Source organism: Odocoileus virginianus, chromosome 16 (assembly GCF_023699985.2).
Source record: "Odocoileus virginianus isolate 20LAN1187 ecotype Illinois chromosome 16, Ovbor_1.2, whole genome shotgun sequence".
Lineage (NCBI taxonomy): Eukaryota > Metazoa > Chordata > Mammalia > Artiodactyla > Cervidae > Odocoileus > Odocoileus virginianus.
The window spans coordinates 60,971,191-60,988,342 of NC_069689.1; the positions used below are offsets into that span (position 1 = coordinate 60,971,191).

General features: G+C 52.6%; 1 long non-coding RNA gene across 1 annotated transcript in view; it reads right to left on the reverse strand.

The window, feature by feature from the left end:
- The window catches only part of LOC139038762 (uncharacterized), a 71,604-nt gene that overhangs the window by 12,704 nt on the left and 41,748 nt on the right, over window positions 1-17,152 (reverse strand). The window contains exon 2 of the long non-coding RNA XR_011491926.1: window positions 194-372. This is a non-coding gene — a long non-coding RNA (uncharacterized lncRNA). The remainder of the gene's footprint in view (window positions 1-193; window positions 373-17,152) is intronic.

A 17,152-nucleotide genomic window follows, 5' to 3' on the forward strand; every position in this document is an offset into this window, starting at 1 on the left:
CTGCTTGCCCTCCACACTGGGAGAACCTTGCAGCCGTTCAGATCTTCCCACCAGTTATTAAGGCCTGCCACCACCGGGGTCAGAGTGACACACAGCTCCAGCCCCCTGGGGGCTCACAGTGTAGCGGGGGATCCACCTGACATCCAGAATCTACCCTGAACTCCAGCAAGCCTTCAGAGCTCGGGGGGCTTACCAAAGTGAGCCAGGGCTTTGGAGGTTGAATAGGAGTTCACCGGAAGCCTGGCCAATAGCTTGAGCAGAGACCAGAGAGGAGAATCACCGTGGCCAGGTTTGGCATGGGTGACAAGGAGGTAGGCGACAGTGTGCCGGCTGGAGAATAAGCAGCAGATTCCAGATCCTTTGTGGAGCAGACTGCAAGAAGAAGGGGTGAGGGGAGGGGGTGGAGAAGGTCTCTCCTGCCTCGCGGTCCGCCCTCCCCGCCCCCCTCACAGTTCACACGTACAGCCACACTCACACACTCGGGCCTCCGTTCCCCTTGCCAGAGGAGGGGGAGGAGGCGGAGGGGAGGAGGAGCTGAAATGCAACCTATTCATGTTCCCGCGATGTAACACCCCTCATTTTCCATGCTGGGTAAAGACAAAAAGCCTTTACAACCTGTTTCTGGAACTTGTCAGCAGCTGCCAAGAGGAGCATGTTAATTAAACGTCGGCAAAGATGGAAGCCGGAGGCCCCGGCTCTAATTGGACAGTTTGCTTCACCGGATTGAAAAACATTGTGACAAAGGAGGAGGTGCGCGGCGGCTCGGCAGGGGCGCGGCGTGGCGGGGCGGGGAGCGGCGGCTTTGATTTCAGCTGATCTGCGCCCCAGCCTCTCTCCCCCTGCGGAGCCTGCCCAGCCCAGCCCAGCACGCCCCGCGAGGGCACGGGAGGGGCGGCGGCGCGGAAGGGTGGGTGCGGGTGAGGAGATCCGGAGTCCTCCAGGTCCCGCGGGCAGTCTCGCCCAGTATGAGGCCCAGCCGAGGACCAGGTTTTGGGGGTTCTGGGCCGGGCCCCTTCCCCTGATGACACGACCGCAGTTCTAGGGGGCGAGGGTCCTGCAGTCGCTTCTGTATCGTCGAGGCTGCCCTGGGAACCCAAGCCCAGACCCCAGCAGGGAGAGACCAGGATCTGGACCGCTGTTGCCCAAACTAGCTCAGGTCAAGTGATTGGGAAAGTGACGTTGCTCAGTCGTGTCACTCTTTTGCGACCCCATGGACTGTAGCCTACCAGACTTCTTCTTCCATGGGATTTTTCAGGCAAGAGCACTGGAGTGGGTTGCCATCTCCTCCTCCAGGGTGACTGTGGATTTTGAGATGAGATCAACCTGGACTAAGGCGGGCCCTTGTTTGTGATCGGCTGCTCAGTTGTGTGGACTCTTTGCTACCCCATGGACTATAGCCTGCCAGGCTCCGCTGTCCGTAGACTTTTCCAGGCAACAGTACTGGAGTGGGTCGCCATTTCCTACTCCAAAGTGATTGGGGGTGAGGGCTTAAAAATGTTGAGAGGCTTATCCTGGAAGGCCCAGCTCTGAAGGTTTTCTCAGGGCCCTGCAGAGCCCAGAGTTTTCAGCACGGTTGTAGGGAGACCCGGAGACTGTCCCCATTTTGTGGCTTGGTGGCTGTATCCCAAGTCCCCTCCTGTTCTCTACTCACAAGTGATGCCAGCAGCCGTGTATGGAGCCCTGACTGCGTGCTGGGCACCGTGCTATCATTACAAGTCCTGGTATATAACCTCCCAGCAACTTGAGGGGGTGGGGGGATGCATTTCACAGATGGGCAACGAAGGTTCCGAGAGGATAAGTAACCAGCCCAAGGTCACAGTGTTGTTAAAGGTGGTGCTAGGGTGAGACTGGAGCCCAAGTCCCTCTGATGTCAGTGTTTGAGCCTGGACCCCACATTTCTTGCTCTCTGGCTCCTGGTCCAGCCAGGAGATGAGTGTCTTCAGGACACTGTGAGACAAGAGTGGGGTTCCTACGTGTGTGTGAGTCACTCAGTCATGTCCGACTATTTGCGACCCTGTGGACTGTAGCCCACCAGGCTCCTCTGTCCATGGGATTCTCCAGGTAAGAATACTGGAATGGGTTGCCAGTTCCTCCTCTAGGGGATCTTCCAAACCCAGCTCTCCTGCATTGCAGACAGATTCTTTACCGTCTGAGCCACCAGAGAAGCTCTGAGAACCTCTTCTTCGGGCGTCCAGGACGAATGGCCTGAGAGATGGGTGTGCAGCAACGTGGAGTCACTCTGGAGGCCTCTAGGCCTGTTCCCTGCTCCTGCATGCTTGCCCACTTTGCATCTCTTGGAGTGGGGTGGTTCGTTAACAAGGCCAAGCCCCCTCTTCTGTCCCCTTCTGCCTTGGCCCAGCTTTGTCCCCCAGCTCACCCTCATCCTGAGCTGTGACCCAGGAGGGCTCCCACCAGGGTGGGAGGCCAGGCCGGGGCCTGTGAGAGGCAGGAGCAACTCTGGGAAAAGGGGCCATTGTGGCTGAGCCCGGGGATTAACAGCTACAAAGTGGAGGGCTGAGGCCATTGAGGGTAGCCCTTCGAGCTGGCTTCCCAGGGGGGGCGGCTGGAGCAGCCTGTGCCTGAGCCGTGTCCAGGCTGCCTGCTGGGCCTAATCCCCTGGGAGCTGCAGGCTGAGAAGCCCCGGAAATACAGCTGCTCTGGAGAGAGGGCTGCCCTTGGTGGGGGTGGGGGTGGGGGGCAGGCTGGTCCAGGACACCTGGCTGCTCTGAAGAGGAATGGGTGAGGGGGAGGCAGGCCCATGGGGTGTGAGTGTACACCTGCGCCCCTGGCCTGGCAGGGTGCCTGAGTGGGCCACTCAAAAGATAGGTGACCCGGGATATAGGGAACAAACTAGTGGTTACCGGTGGGGTGGTAGGGAGGGCAGTATGGGGTGGGGGAGAGGAGGTACGAACTATTGGGTATAAGACAGGAGCAAGTATTGTACAACGCAGGGAATAGAGTCAGTGTTTCGTAATAAGTGTAAATGGAGAGTAACCTTTTAAATTGTATTAAGAAATTAAAAAAAAAAAAGATAGGTGACCCAGTGTGTTGTGGCAGCGTCAGTCCCCTTGTGAGTGTCTGAGATTTAGGGGCTCTCGTGAGGGGAACAGTCCCTGAAGGCAGAGAGCAGGCCGACCCAGAGGTACTCAGAGGTCCCCGACTAAAGAGGTGAGCCTGGCGAGAGAGAAGAGTCAGCGCTCCCACCAGCAAGCCTGAGTGGGTGCTAAGTGTGTGTGTGTGTGTGCGTGTGTGCGTGTGCGCGCGCCATCGAGCAGGGTGCTTGAGAACGGCCCTTCAGAGGCGGCTGGAGGGGCTCTGCAAATTGTAATCAGATTAAGGGGGCCAATCACTTAGGGCTCTTGAAAAGGCCACAAGGTTTCTAATCAGCCCTGAGCGCCCCAGCCCACAAAGCCCAGGAGGAGCTCGGCAGGAGCCGCCTGCTGGGGGGCCGTGGGGGTGGGGGCGGCTTTCTTCCCTCTCTGTCTCTCGTAATTATGTCAATTTGCTAGCCAAATTGTTTGCTCGAGTGGACAGGGGGGCTTGTGGCCCATTCATGTGGTAATGTGGGAACCGGCAGGCCTCCTGGCTGGGAAAATAGGAGGCGCCGGACCTTGTTCGAGGGAGCAGGCGGGCTGGGGGTGTTGTAGGCACCCAGGCCTTGGGAACTCTCCCCTAGCTAGTGCGGGGCTTTGTCCCATGAATTCCAGAAACTTCCAGCTTGGATTGTGCTCTGGGATATCCTTTGGGGCCTGTCAAGATGAAGGATGGGGAAGGAGGCGAGGACCCCATAAGGGACAGAAGAGGTGGCCTCCGGGTTCCTTCAAGGTGAAGGTGGGCAGCTTGCTGTCTTTATGCCTGGTCCTTTGAGGGCCAGGCTGAGGCTAGAGCGGTTTGGGAACTAGATGGCTGGGGTCTCCAACCTCCAACCTCTCCAACCTCTGGGATCTCATGCCTGATGATCTCAGGTGGAACTGATGTGATAATAATACAAAGTGCACAGTAAGTGTAACGCACTTGAATCATCCTGAAATCATGCCCCACCTCCGGTCCGTGGATAAATTGTCCTCCATGAAACTGATCCTTGATGCCAAAAAGATTGAAGACTACTGCGAAAGGGGACCTGGGAGACGCTAGAGAGATGGGATCCTGAAAGGGTGAGACTGAGGAATGTGCAGACTTGGAATAACTTCTTCTCGGTTTACTTAGCCTTTACTCAAGACCAGCCACTGGCCCAGCTACTTTGTACACAGCAACCCACTGAGCCTGAGAGCAATCCAGGGAGGTAGGCACTGGGCTTCCCATTTCACAAAGAAACTGAGGCTCAGAGAAGCTAAGTGACTTGCCCAAGGCCACACAGCCAGTGGTGAGGAGCAGAAATATTTGTTTGTTTATTTATTTATGGCTGTACCGGGTCTTCCTTTCTGCACTCAGGCTTTCTCTGGTTGAGGTTCGAGGGTCTCATTGTGGTGGCTTCTCGTTGCAGAGCTCAGGCTCTGGGTGTGTGGGCTCAGGAGTTGTGGTGTACAGGCTTAGTTGCTCTGAGGCATGTGGGATTTCCCAGGCCAGGAATCAGACCCTTGTCCCCTGCATTGGCAGGCGGATTCTTAACCACTGGACCACCAGGGAGGTCCTGAGGAACAGAAATTTGAACCCAGGTCTATCTGATCCCTTTGTCCGTTTGCCTCTCCCCCCACCCCCAGCCACCCACCCATAGGAGTTCATTGCTTCCTTCAAGCAGCAAACAAAAAATGACAGAAACACCTGGTTTTGTACAAGGCATGGAGGGTGCAGAGACCTAAGATGACCCAGGAAGGTCAGGGTGACGGGAGCCCTTAGCACACTGGCGTGAGCTGGAGCCACCCTCTACAGTCAGCACAGGGCTACAGCCACAAAGATGGTCAGGCGTTGGACATGTTGCTTGGGAGCCATGGTGGACGTCAGGAAGAATGGTTGTCAGCAGACCAGATACAGGTAACTCCCTTGTCGAGGGCACTCCCCCGCCCTCGGGGCTCCCCTGCCTTCCTCAGGCCCCCCTTTAGCATGTGAGGACCTTTCTTGTCTCCCTTGGGTGTGGCAACCCAACACCTCCTTTTCTCAGATGATGGGGCCCTGCGCACTCTGGCCACTCCCTGCTGGACCCTCCTGGCTTGTGGCCATCCTTCCCCCCAACAGATGCTCACAGGGCTGCTACCCACACCTACCCCCCAACCCCAGGTGTCTCCTCACTGTGCCACTCAGGGCTGTTAGGATCTGCCCTGCTGGAAGCTGGCAGGAGGCTGGGGTGCAGGGTGGCCCTGGACGTTGGGGCAGGAAGAGAGATTTGAGGGAGGGTCTGCAGTCACAGGTCAGCACCCCTCACTCCCCAACTGGGAGAAAAGGCCAGGATCCTTGTTGATCCCTGAATGAGATGATGGCCCGAAATCCTTCTTAGAGCAAATCCGATTTGATGGGCAGTTGTCATCTGACTGTACTAGGCCAGGTGCTGGAAGACAAGGGTGAGGGGAGGGGCAGGGGGAAGGGAGGTTCCACAGCCCTGTTGAGGGCACAGATACGGCGATGGGTCAGGCCAGGAGAGGACGAAAGGCGAATAACAACAATGAGGAGCACTTACTCTGTGCTGTTTTAAGCACCTTACATATATCACTTCATTTAATCTTCACAATAATTCTATGAAGCGAGAACGGTTATTAATCCCATTTTACCTCATGAAGAAACTGAAACACAGAAAGGTTGAGTAACTTGCATATGTCACACAGCTAAATATATAGCAAAGCTAGCATTCGAACTACGGCCCCAGAGGCCCACCCAGCTTTGAGTCACGCACTTTAGTCAAAGCTAGGCTGTTACCACTCTTAGTGCCTATGTACCAGGTGGCGCTAGTGGTAGGGAACCCGCCTGCCAAGGCAGGAGATGCAGAAAACATGGGTTTGATCCCTGGGTCAGGAAGATCCCCTGCAAGAGGGCTTGGCAGCCCACTCCAGTATTCTTGCCTGGAGAATCCCATGGACAGAGGAGTCTGGCAAGCTACCGTCCATAGGGTCGCAAAGAGTCGAACACTACTGAAGTGACTTCTGAATCGACTTAGCACGTAGCACAGGCTGTTACCACTCTCAGGTCACTTGAGGAGACGAAGGAAGGGAGGATCCTAGGTGGTGGGATTACGTGGAGAGGGCTGCCTCGAGCAGATCAGTGATGCCTGTCAAGGGCCATAGCCAGCTCCAAGTGACCCTTGAGGGAGGGAGGAGAGGAGACCACAGGACAACAACCCAGCCTCACTCCCCTCCCTCCTGATAACACCCGCATGAAACCCGTGGATTTGGTGGGACAAACAGGAGAGTATTTAGCCCAACTTTCCAGAGGCCATGATGTCTAATCGGAGTCCTGAAGGATAAATAGGATTTATTCAAGCAAAGGGTTTGGAGGTGGAGAAACCACCTTCTGGGAGGTCGACAGAACATCTGGCTCAGGAATGGCCAGGCCTGTGGCCTGAGGGAAAGGTGGTGGACAACTCAAAGGCCAATTTGGATATTATACTTCGGGTAATGGCTTTTCAGATGACTCAGTGTTAAAGAATCCGCCTGCCAACTCAGGAGATGCAGGTTTGATCCCTGGATCAAGAAGATCCCCAGGAGGAGGAAATGGCAACCCACTTATTTATTTGACCATGCTGGGTGATAGTCGTGGCATGCAGACTCTTAGGTGTGGCATATAGGATCCAGTTGCCCAACCAGGGATCAAACTCAGGGCCCCCCTGCATTGGGAGTGTGTAGTCTTAGCCACTGGACCATCAAGAAGTCCCCCAGATGAACTTTAGAATCTGTTTCTAAATTCCAATCTCAATGGTATTGCATTTGTATATATACTTAAACTTAGGAAGGATCAGCATCTTGACAGTATTGAGTTTTCCCATCAACTATCGGAATTCTACAGGATTTTAAGTGTAATTCACATACTTATATGTAATTTAGGCATGCTTTGTTATGATCCCAAATGTAACAACTGCAGGAAATATTATTATAATGGCCTTCTTTCCCTAAATTTTATGAAACTAAGGATATAATCATAAAGGATCAAGCGTATGATCATCCTATTAATGTTGGGATAGTCTCATTTCTTATGTTGGCCTCTCAGTTTCTTTAATTGGGTCCGTGTGTGCATCTGTGTGTGTGTGTGTGTGTGTGTGTGTGTGTGTGTGTGTGTGGCTGTGCTGGGTCTTCGTTGTTGTATGTGGGCTTTCTCTAGCTGCAGCGAGTGGGGTCCACTTTCTAGTTGCAATGGGCAAGTTTCTTATAGCTGTGACTTCTCTTAGTGATAGGCCTATCTGCTCTGTGGCATGTGGGATCTTCCCAGACTGGGAATCGAAACCGTGTCCCCTGCATTGGCAGGCAGACTCTTAACCACTGGACCACTGGGGAAGTCTTGGCCTGTCAATTATAATTCAGTCAAGCCTATGTCTTTAGGGGGAGCAAAGGAAACTTTTCTAGAACTATCCCCTGTGGTCTTCCCCAGCGGTCCAGCGATTAAGACTCTGAGCTTCCACTTCCTGGGGGAGAACTGTGCGGCGCAGCTGGAAATAAAAAGAGAAATCCTTCTCAATAGACTTCTCCCCATGTTTCACTGGCTATAGCAATTTTATTTTTTTTTAAGTTTGATTAAAGTATAAAGGAGATAGAGAAAGCTTCTGACATAGGCATCAGAAGGGGGCAAAAGAGTACCCCCTATAGCAATTTTAAAGCATGCTCCCCAACCCTAGTTCTTCCAGAATCTTCTCATCAAGAAGTGCAGTCAGTGCGCCCCCTCTTGAATTTGACCTTGGTGACTGCTTGGCCAATTTTTGTTGTTGTTCGGTCGCCAAGTCGTGTCCGACTCTTTGCCACCCTATGGACTGCAGCATGCCAGGCTTCCCTGATCCTCACCGTCTCCTGGAGTTTGCCCAAGTTCATGTCCATTGAATCAGTGATGCTTGACCAATAGAACGGGACAAAATGACACTGTGTCAGCTTCCAGGCCCAGACCTTAAGAAACGGCAGCTTCTTTTTCCTGTCTTGGGACATTTGTTCTAGGAAACCAGCAGCCTTGTCTGCAGAAGTTCAAGCAACGAGGAATGGAGGCCCTTGGCCCACAGACTAGGCTGAGTGACCAGCCCACAGCCAGCCCCAACTTGCAGCCAGGTGATTGATCCTCTAGTTCCATTCAAACTACCCAGCTGATACCACATGGGACCTACAGAAGCCATCCCACTGATTCCTGCCCCAATCACAGATGTGTTGAGCCAAAGAAATGACTGTTGTTTGATGTGCTGAGGTGATTTTTTTTTAATTTTTAATTGGAGGATAATTGCTTTTTTAAGAAATTTTTTTCATTGAAGGATTATTGCTTTAATTGAGATGGTTTGTTAGGGAGTTGTACCAATGGTGCAACTCATTTCAGTGCCTAAACCAATCACTGACATCAGAACTAGGACTTAAACTTTCCAGAAACTTCCCTCCTGAGGCTGGGTTGGGGGCTGGGTTCCCCTTCTCTGAGCCAGGGACAAAATGAGAGCCATGCCAACAAGGATAAAGCAATGGCTGCTGGTGGGTGACCAACAGCATCTGCTGAGGACATTAGGTCCAGTGAGATGAGAGAACTGGCCCAGGGTCCCACAGCTAGTCTGTGGCAGGGCCAGGATTTGAACCTAGGTTCTCTCCCAGACATCTGGAGCAAGGCTGAAACTTACTGCCCATGACCTCTCCTATCCCCACCTTTGAGATTTTCCTCCAGTATTCTCTGCTCTACAAAGCCTCCCTGGGTGCCATTTCCCCATGGGCACACCTCCCATCTAACACCCTTCACAGTATATTCTCATCATGTGCCTACCCGGCTACCCCCAATAGGACACGATATCCCACAAGGTGAGACTTTTGCTTCTGTCTCCCTCTGGCATGATGCAGGGTTTGGCAGAGAAGAGGGAACAGGCACAGTGGACTCATATTTTGTGGGATCAGAGTTGGTACTTAATGGTCAATGTCCAATAGAGCCAAAATCACTCCTAATGAACCTTTAAAATTTGCCTGGCGAGTCAGTATCCATGGTTTTGTATATATAAATTTGAACAGTAACATACCTGTATAAATGGATGTACTAGTATGTAGGATATAAGAAAGAATCCATATTCAAATGTATTTGTACAGCATTTTTTTAATATTTGTTTTTATTTATTTATTTGGTTGTGTCGGGTCTTAGGTGCGACATGTGGGATCTTTGGTACAGTGAGAGGGCTCCGGAGCTCATGGGCTCAGTAGTTGTGACATGTGGGCTTGGTTGCCCCACGGCATGTGGGATTTTACTTCCCCAACCAGGGATTGAACCCATGTCTCCTGCATTGGAAGATGAATTGTTAACCACTGGACTAACAGGGAGGTCCCTGTACAGTATTTTTAATTAAAAACATTTTTAATGTCTATGCACATAATTAAATGCACACGAGATAAACATCACTGTAAATGCTTGCTGGAAGAAGGTATCAATCATAAAGACACAAACTCCATCTGCTCATTATCCCCTCAAACCTCTTCCCCCACTGCCCAGCACTGTTTATCTTTCTCTTGTGCCTGAAATTTCCCCCCTTGAGTCACTGAGCACCAAGGCACACAGGTCAAGTGTCCCAAAGATCATAGTTATAGGCAGCACATTAGTGTCAGATGGGCTTCCCTGGTGGTGCTGGTGATAAAGAACCCTCCTGCCAATGCTGGAGACATAAGAGATGCGGGTTCAATCCCTGGGTCAGGAAGATCCCCTGGAGGAAGGCATGGCAAACCACTCCAGTATTCTTGCCTGGAGAATCGTACGGACAGAGGAGCCTGGTGGGCTACAGTCCATAGGGTCACAAAGAGTCAGACACAACTGAAATGACTTAGCACGCATGCACAGTGCCAGATACATGTTTTAGCTTCTCTGGTTGACTGTTACCAATGATTGTAATGGAAGGTCACTGAGCTTTCTTTGGACACACCTGAAAGACGGGTTGTGCGTGTGCATGTGTGTTCGTGTGCACTTATGTATGTGGGTGCTGGTGAGAAGCAGCTTCATCGAGAACCTGGCCCTTCTGTATGTTCCTAAGAGATGCCACCGAGGGGTCCGGTAGGCAGAGCTGGCATGAATGCCAACTAGTAGCCCCAGTCCCATGGCCAAGGGGAGGGAAGATTTAGGGAACCCCTTGTGAATTTGGCTTTGAGGGCTCTGGATTTGAATCCTGTCCCCTAGAACACTCCTGGGGGCATTGCAGGAGACGAGAATTGACTCTTCACTTGACCCCTTCCTATATTGTCATATTGTCACAGCAGGGTTTTTTTTTTTTTCTTCTTCTTTATCTTCTTAAAGCTGAGTAACAATTTTTAAAAGGATTTTTTTTTTAAGAATTTCAAAATTTTGATCTCATCCTTCCCAAATAAATGTCAACTCCTTTAACAGGTCTGAGGGGGGGGGGTGCTCCCTGGAGCCCATTGAGAGCTGCCCTTCTGCCTCTCCGATCCCTTGAAATAGATCAGCCCTGGAGTCGTTCACAGACCAGAGCAGAGGTATTGAGGCTTCACCTGAGCTTCAAATGCAGGTGTGCCCAACCCCCAGGTCTTAGAGCCCAGAGGGAACCTCTCAGAGGGCTCCAGTTCTCACCCTTCAGAGATGGCCCTGCCAGAGGAAGTCTGGGGAAGTGGGTCTGGGGCCACTTGGGGGTGTGTGTCCCCAGCCTTCTGTCCTCTCCTGCCCTGGCCACGCCCTCTTCTCTGTGGCCTCCCTCTGGCTCTCTCTCCACCTGTCAGTCTTGTCCCCTGTGTTTATCTCTCCCCATCTCTCCTTCTGTCTCTGTACCATCTCTTGTCTCTCCCCATCTCTGACTTCTTGCTGTCTCTCCCTGTGTATCTGCCTGATTCCCCTTCTCTTTCTTTCTCTCTCTCTGTCTCCTTCCCTCGCCCTCCTGCTCTTCTCTGTCTTGGCGGTCTCCATCTCTCTCTCTCTGTCTCTGTCCCTCGCAGTCTCCTCCCTCTTGCCCACTCTGGGGGTTGATCTGTGTTGTGGGATCATGCCAAGCCCAGAGGGAAGGTCAGGGCGCCCTGCAGAGACCAGCGCAGACAGCCATTAACCTGTCACTTCAGCCTCCAGTGGGGAAGACAGCGGGGCTCAGGGAAGGCGAGGAAGTGCAGTCGCCGGAGATGAGACGTCTCAGCCAGGGCTGACAACTGAACGCAGAAGCCGCCCTCTCAGAGGGCTGCAGACAGGCACCGGGGCACCAAGGAGAAGCAGAGCGGGGATCCGGACACCAGCCCACATCACAGCTGCTTCTGGCTTCCGGGCCAGCGGGGACCGTGGCATCGGGAGAGTCTGAGCCCGTGGCCACATTCAAGCCTGCCTCGTCTGCAGTCTTGGGAACTGAGGATGGGGGTCTCGGTGAGGTCACAAGCAAAGCTCTCAAACTCAGCAGCCTGAGGGCCATGTATGCCACTGCCCCTGCCCCTCAGTGGCTCAAAAATTTGTCAGAAATATGAATCTACATTAAAAAATTTTTACTGAAGTATAGTTGCTTTATAATGTATTAGTTTCCACTGTACAGCAAGGTGAATCAGCGACGCGTATATATATATATATATATATATTTTCTCTCTCTTTTGTAGATTTCCTTCCCATGTAGGTCACCGTGGAGCTCTGAGCAGAGTTTCTTGTGTTATACAGTAGGTTTTCTGCTTAGTTATCTGTTTCGTACATAGTACATATAGTGTATATACATCAGTCCTTAATCTACTTTTTGAAATAATTTTCTTTATTTATTTATGCATTTTTGGCTGTGCAGAGTCTTTGTTGCTGTGTGGGCTTTTTCTCTGGTTGAGGCGAGCGGGGGCTGCTCTCTAGTGGTGCGTGGTGGAGGGAAGGTTTAGGGAACACCTTGTGAATTTGTGAAACCATCGTGGTGGCTTCTCCTGTTGCGCGGCGCAGGCTCTGGGGTACTCGGGCTGCAGTAGCTGCGGCACGTGGGCTCAGGAGTTGCGGTTCCCGGGCCCTAGAGCACTGTCTCAATAGATGTGGCATGTGGGCTTAGTTGCCAGGCAGCATGTGGGATCCTCCCCGATCAGGGATCGAACCCATGTCCCCTGCACTGGGAGATGGACTTTACCCCTGGGCCACCAGGGAAGCCCCTGAATCTCCATTTTTGAACTGGCAAACTTCATATATGTTTTTCAAATGTAAGTTTCCTCTTGAGGACCTGGCAACACAGGGCCATGACTGAGCTGCAGTGTTCCCTGTCCTGTCATCTCCTTCTCCTTGCGCCTCGACACCTCAGTTGCCTGCCTGCCTCTGTAATCTCAGGAGTGTGTGGCCTCTGACAGCAGAGAGGTTCTCTGGGCAGAAATAGGGGCCCATGTGCCACCACCAACTTACTGGGTGACATTGGGTACAGCATGCCAGCTCTGGGCCTCAGCTTTCCCATCTGTAAAATGGGTGATTGGATGAGCCCCGCAGTAAGAGTCACCTTTTGGAGCAAATAATGAAAGCTAGGGACCCTCTCCCTAGAGAAAAGGACCTGTGCATAGCTTTGCCTACCCTGTGAGAGGTTCACATGCCGCTCCCCCGGGGTGGGCGGGGATCCCAGACTAAGTACTCCTGCTGAGCACCAGCATCACTTCCCCCTTTGTCTCAGCCTCCTGAGTCTGGGCCCAAGGGGACCCACTCTCTCAGAACCTGACAGGCTGGTGCCACCCTTCCTCTGGGTGAGCAGGGACTCTCTGGGTCCCCGGCGGCCAGGTCCCCAGTGGCCGTGTCCCAGCCAGGCTGGCAGCCGCCCATCCATATGCTGGAGGGGTCCGGGCTGGCGCTGGATTAGCATAACGCGCTCCTGGAGGTAAAGGGGCGGCCTCTGTGTGCAGCGCCGGCCTTTGTCCCGGGGCCCCCGGAGCGGGTAGAAGAGCCTGGGCGGCTCATACACTTTTGACTGCCAGATGAAAGGGGGCGACATAAAGAGGCTGGCAGGGCTGAGCGTGGGCGCACTCTGTGTCCCTCCAGACGGAGTTACAGACGTCTGCGAGACGTCAATTACAGCTGAATAGAGATGTCTGCTCGGTCCAGACGTGCCTCCTTTCAGCTGGGGAGGGGTTTCCAGGCCAGGCCAGTGGTGCTCTGGCAACCTAATTTGGCGATTGTGACTCTATAAGCAGCCCTGGCATTCATCAAACCCAGGGAGGATGGGAACGGGCTGGGCTGGCGTGACCCCGCTCTGGGAGGTGTGCGGGAATGCAGGCTGGGGTGGGGGTGGGAAGAGAAAGTAACGACTCATCTCCCTTGCTTTCTCCCCCAGGCTAGGCCTCGAGGATGGCAGGGGACACGCAATTTGGGAATCACATAGTCTTCCTGTATCAGCCAGGCTCCCTTCCTGGGCCTTGTCAAGGTGGCTCAGGGCCTCTGGCAGCTAAGGATGGGATTAGTGTTCATTGATCCTTTCTCCTGATGGGCTAGTGTGAGGCATTGTTGAAGGGATAGCGTTAGGAGAGCCTAAGAGCTTCCCAGGAGCCTGCAGTGGTAAAGAATTCGCCTGCTAATGCAAGAGATGCAGGAGACTCCAGTTCGATCCCTGGGTCAGGACGATTCCCCTGGAGGAGGAAATGGCAATCCTTTCCAGATTTTCTTGACTGGAAAATCCCATGGACAGAGAAACCCGGCAGGTTGTAGTCCATGGGATCGCTAAGTGTCAGACATGACTGAGCACACACACACACACATACATACAAGGTTCAAGTGCCAAGGTGACCAGAGATGATAACCCCTGATGTCACTGAGCCACTGGGCTCACCCGAGGACCACCACCCTCTTACTGTGTGAGATGACCAAGTCTGCATTTGCTTAAGTCCTGGTCCTGTCCATCAGATTGCCAGTTACTTGCCACAGACACAGTCCTGCCTGACACAGTAGGTAGCCCAGGGCTCAGATTCCTGGTCTTGGATTTATAGAGTGATAGAAGGGGCTGTGCTGCTCAGAACTTCCTTGAGGGGAGGGGACATAGCCCTGGTGGGGTGTGAGGACCCAGGGCAGAGCATTGATTTTGGGCACAGTGAGCTGGTCTGCCTCTTCCCCCAGATGGTGCTGGCCCCTGAGGTGCCCTCGCCCCAGAAGACCTCATCCCTGGAGGTCTTGAACTGCAAAGGCATTTCTTGAGGACCCCCATGCTCCTTGGGACACCTGTCCTGAAACTTGCCCAGCGGGACTAGACAACGGACCCTTTGGCCACCATGTATCAAGTCCTGAGTGAAAACTGGTGAGCTGCGTCTTAAGGAGTGCAGAGCAAGAAAAGGCCCTAAGAACAGTCCTCCTGCCTACTGAGTGCCTCTTGTGCACCCTAGACTAGGTGTTTTCACGCAACTTGCCGGCCCTTTCCTTCTCCAGGGGATCTTCCTGACCCAGGGATCGAACCTGTGTCTCTTGCATCTCCTGCATTTCAGGTGGATTCTTTTCCAGCTGAGCCTCCGGGAAAGCCCCATACTTTAACCTAGTACAAAACTGAAAAGGTTTGTTGTGAGAAGTCTCCTTCACTTCCTGCCTCTCATTTGCCCTGTTCTCAAGTCTCTCATTAAATTAATAACTGGGGGCTTCCCTGGTGCTCCAGTGGCTAAGACTGTGCCCCTAGTGCAGGGGACCCGGGTTTGATCCCTGGTCAGGGAACTAGATTCCATATGCTGTAGTGAAGATCGAATGAAGACCCTGTGTGCCAAAACTGAGACCCAGTGCAGCCAAATAATTTTTTTTTAACGAAAGGTAATCGCTATTTTTCATTTTTTATGTATCCTTCCCCAGAATTTTCTTTATACATAAACCAGCCCATCCAAACTTGTCCTCGTATTTTCTTCTCTTATTTGACACAGCTTCCTAGTATGATATTAATCAATCCTCTCTCGAGACTGCTTTGCCTTGCTTTCAACCTTTTGCTTTTGCAAATGTCACTGCAACAAATAACCTTGCTCATAAGTCAGTTCTCACAAGTGTGAGTGTATCTGTAGGACCAATTCCCAGGAGAGGGACCACTGGGCCACAGCTTCTGTGCATTTGTCATTTTGCTCTACTGTCTTCTTCATGGGGGCAGTGCCACCCCCATTCACAGTCTGTGGCTGATGGGATTTTAGCAAGGATGGTCACACACACCCTTCGTGGCTTGGCCAGCAGGGCACGGGCCCCTCAGCCTCCCAGACAGTGCTCTCGTGCAGGGAGAGTGCACGGCCTTACCTGGCAGCCCAGCTCACACCCAAGTCTGTTCCCTTTTGCTCCTCTGCCTCTTCCTCTGAAAGTGTTATAAAGGAGGGTACCCTCTTCCCCCAGCCACCACACACACACACACACACACACACACACACACATACACATCAGTTCTGAAAAAGGCAGTAGCAGGGCCCTAAAGAAAGAAGCACATCTGCCCATGTTTACTCAGTCACCAGATCCACGAGCACCCACTGTAGGCCTGGCAGCCTCCTAAGTGCTTATATGTGTGATGCGCGATCTTGGCCGTGCCCCTTAACCTCTGGCCCCAGCATCCTCTTGAGTCAGATGACAGGTATGCTATTTTAAAATTTTATTTATTTACTTATGTATGGCTGGGCTGGGTCTTCTTTGCTGCAAGCGGGCTCAGTAGTTGCGGCACACAGCTGAGCTGCTCCTGTGGCGTGTGGAGTCTTCCCAGACCGGGGATAGATCGAACTTCTGCAATGGCAGCTGGACTTCAATCCACTGCACCACCACCAGGGCAGTCCGAGTATGTTACTTTTTGTTGTTTTTATTTTAATTTTTTTGGCCTTGCTGCGTGGCCTGTGGGATCTTAGTTCCCCGACCAGGGATCAAACCCATGCCTTTGGCAGTGGAAGCATGGAGCCCTGACTACTGGATTATCAGGGAATTCCCTGTGGTTTTTTTAATTTAAGATTATTTATTTATCTGTTTTGGCTGTGCCGGGTCTCCATTGCTGTGTGGCTTTTGTCTAGTTGCAGCGAGCAAGGGCTGCTCTCTAGTTGTGGTGTACAGGATCCTCATTGTGGTGGCTTCTTTTTTTGCAGAGCACAGGCTCTAGGCGCGGCAACTTCAGTAGTTGCTGGGTACAGTAGTCGTGGCTCTTGGGCTTTGGAGCACTGGCTCAGTAGCTGTGGCACAAGGAGGTTTGTTGCCCCGAGGCGTGTGGGATCTTCCCAGAGCAGGGAATGAACGTGTGTCCCCTGCATTGGCAGGAAGACTCTCAACCACTGGACCACCAAAAGCCCTTCCAGTTTTTTGTTTGTTTGTTTTTAAGTTGACAGCTATGGACACCAGAGTTCCAAGTCTCCTCCTAGCTCTAATGATATACCATCCTCAAATCATGTGGTCAGTCCATGTGGGTGTCAAAGGGACAAAAGGCTTGGAAAACCCTTGGGCTGATAAATGTTGGCGCTTTGTAGAAATGGGCCACCTTCCCCTCTCTCTCAGGTGGCTAGCGTGAACATTGAATTAGATCTTGTTACTAAAGAGCTGAGCACATTTGGAAGTGTTCGGCAAGTGTTATCTGCCTTCCTGGGCATTTCCAAGAGCTACCCCAGCAGCTGGGCTGCCACCCCAGGGTCAGGCTTGGAGGCATGCTCTCCGGGAGGCCCCAGTCAGGCCACTGGCGAGCTCTGGCACTCTGAGCAACGCCCTGCCCTCTCTCCGTGGCGTCTGGACAGGCCGGGAGGCAGACGGGACGAGTGACAGCTGGGAAGGTTTAATTGCTCCTCGGTGGCTTGGGAGCACCTCCCTCCCTCTGCCAACGATCTGCATTTCAATGTGAGAAGAGAGGAAAGTAGGATGCTGCTCAAAGGGGTTACAATGATTAATCATTTAAAAAGCAAGATCTTAATTACAGGCCGCAATTTTTGCTATTTAAGGAGTCCATTAGTTGCCAGAAAGAAGAAGAAAAAATTATCACAGGTTATTCTCCTCAGAAAGTAGAGAGGGGGGAGGGGCGGGGGAGGAGAATCAGCTGCCGCTCCTGGATGGGGTGGGGGGCAGGGTCCCAGCCCTGGAAGAAGTCTGGCCGGGGACAGGATGGGCCCTGCGTGCAGTGGGAGCCAAATGAGAAAGATGCTTGCCTGGGGGTCTGGGGGAGGGTACAGGGTTGGTTTGAGAGCAAGAACCTCCG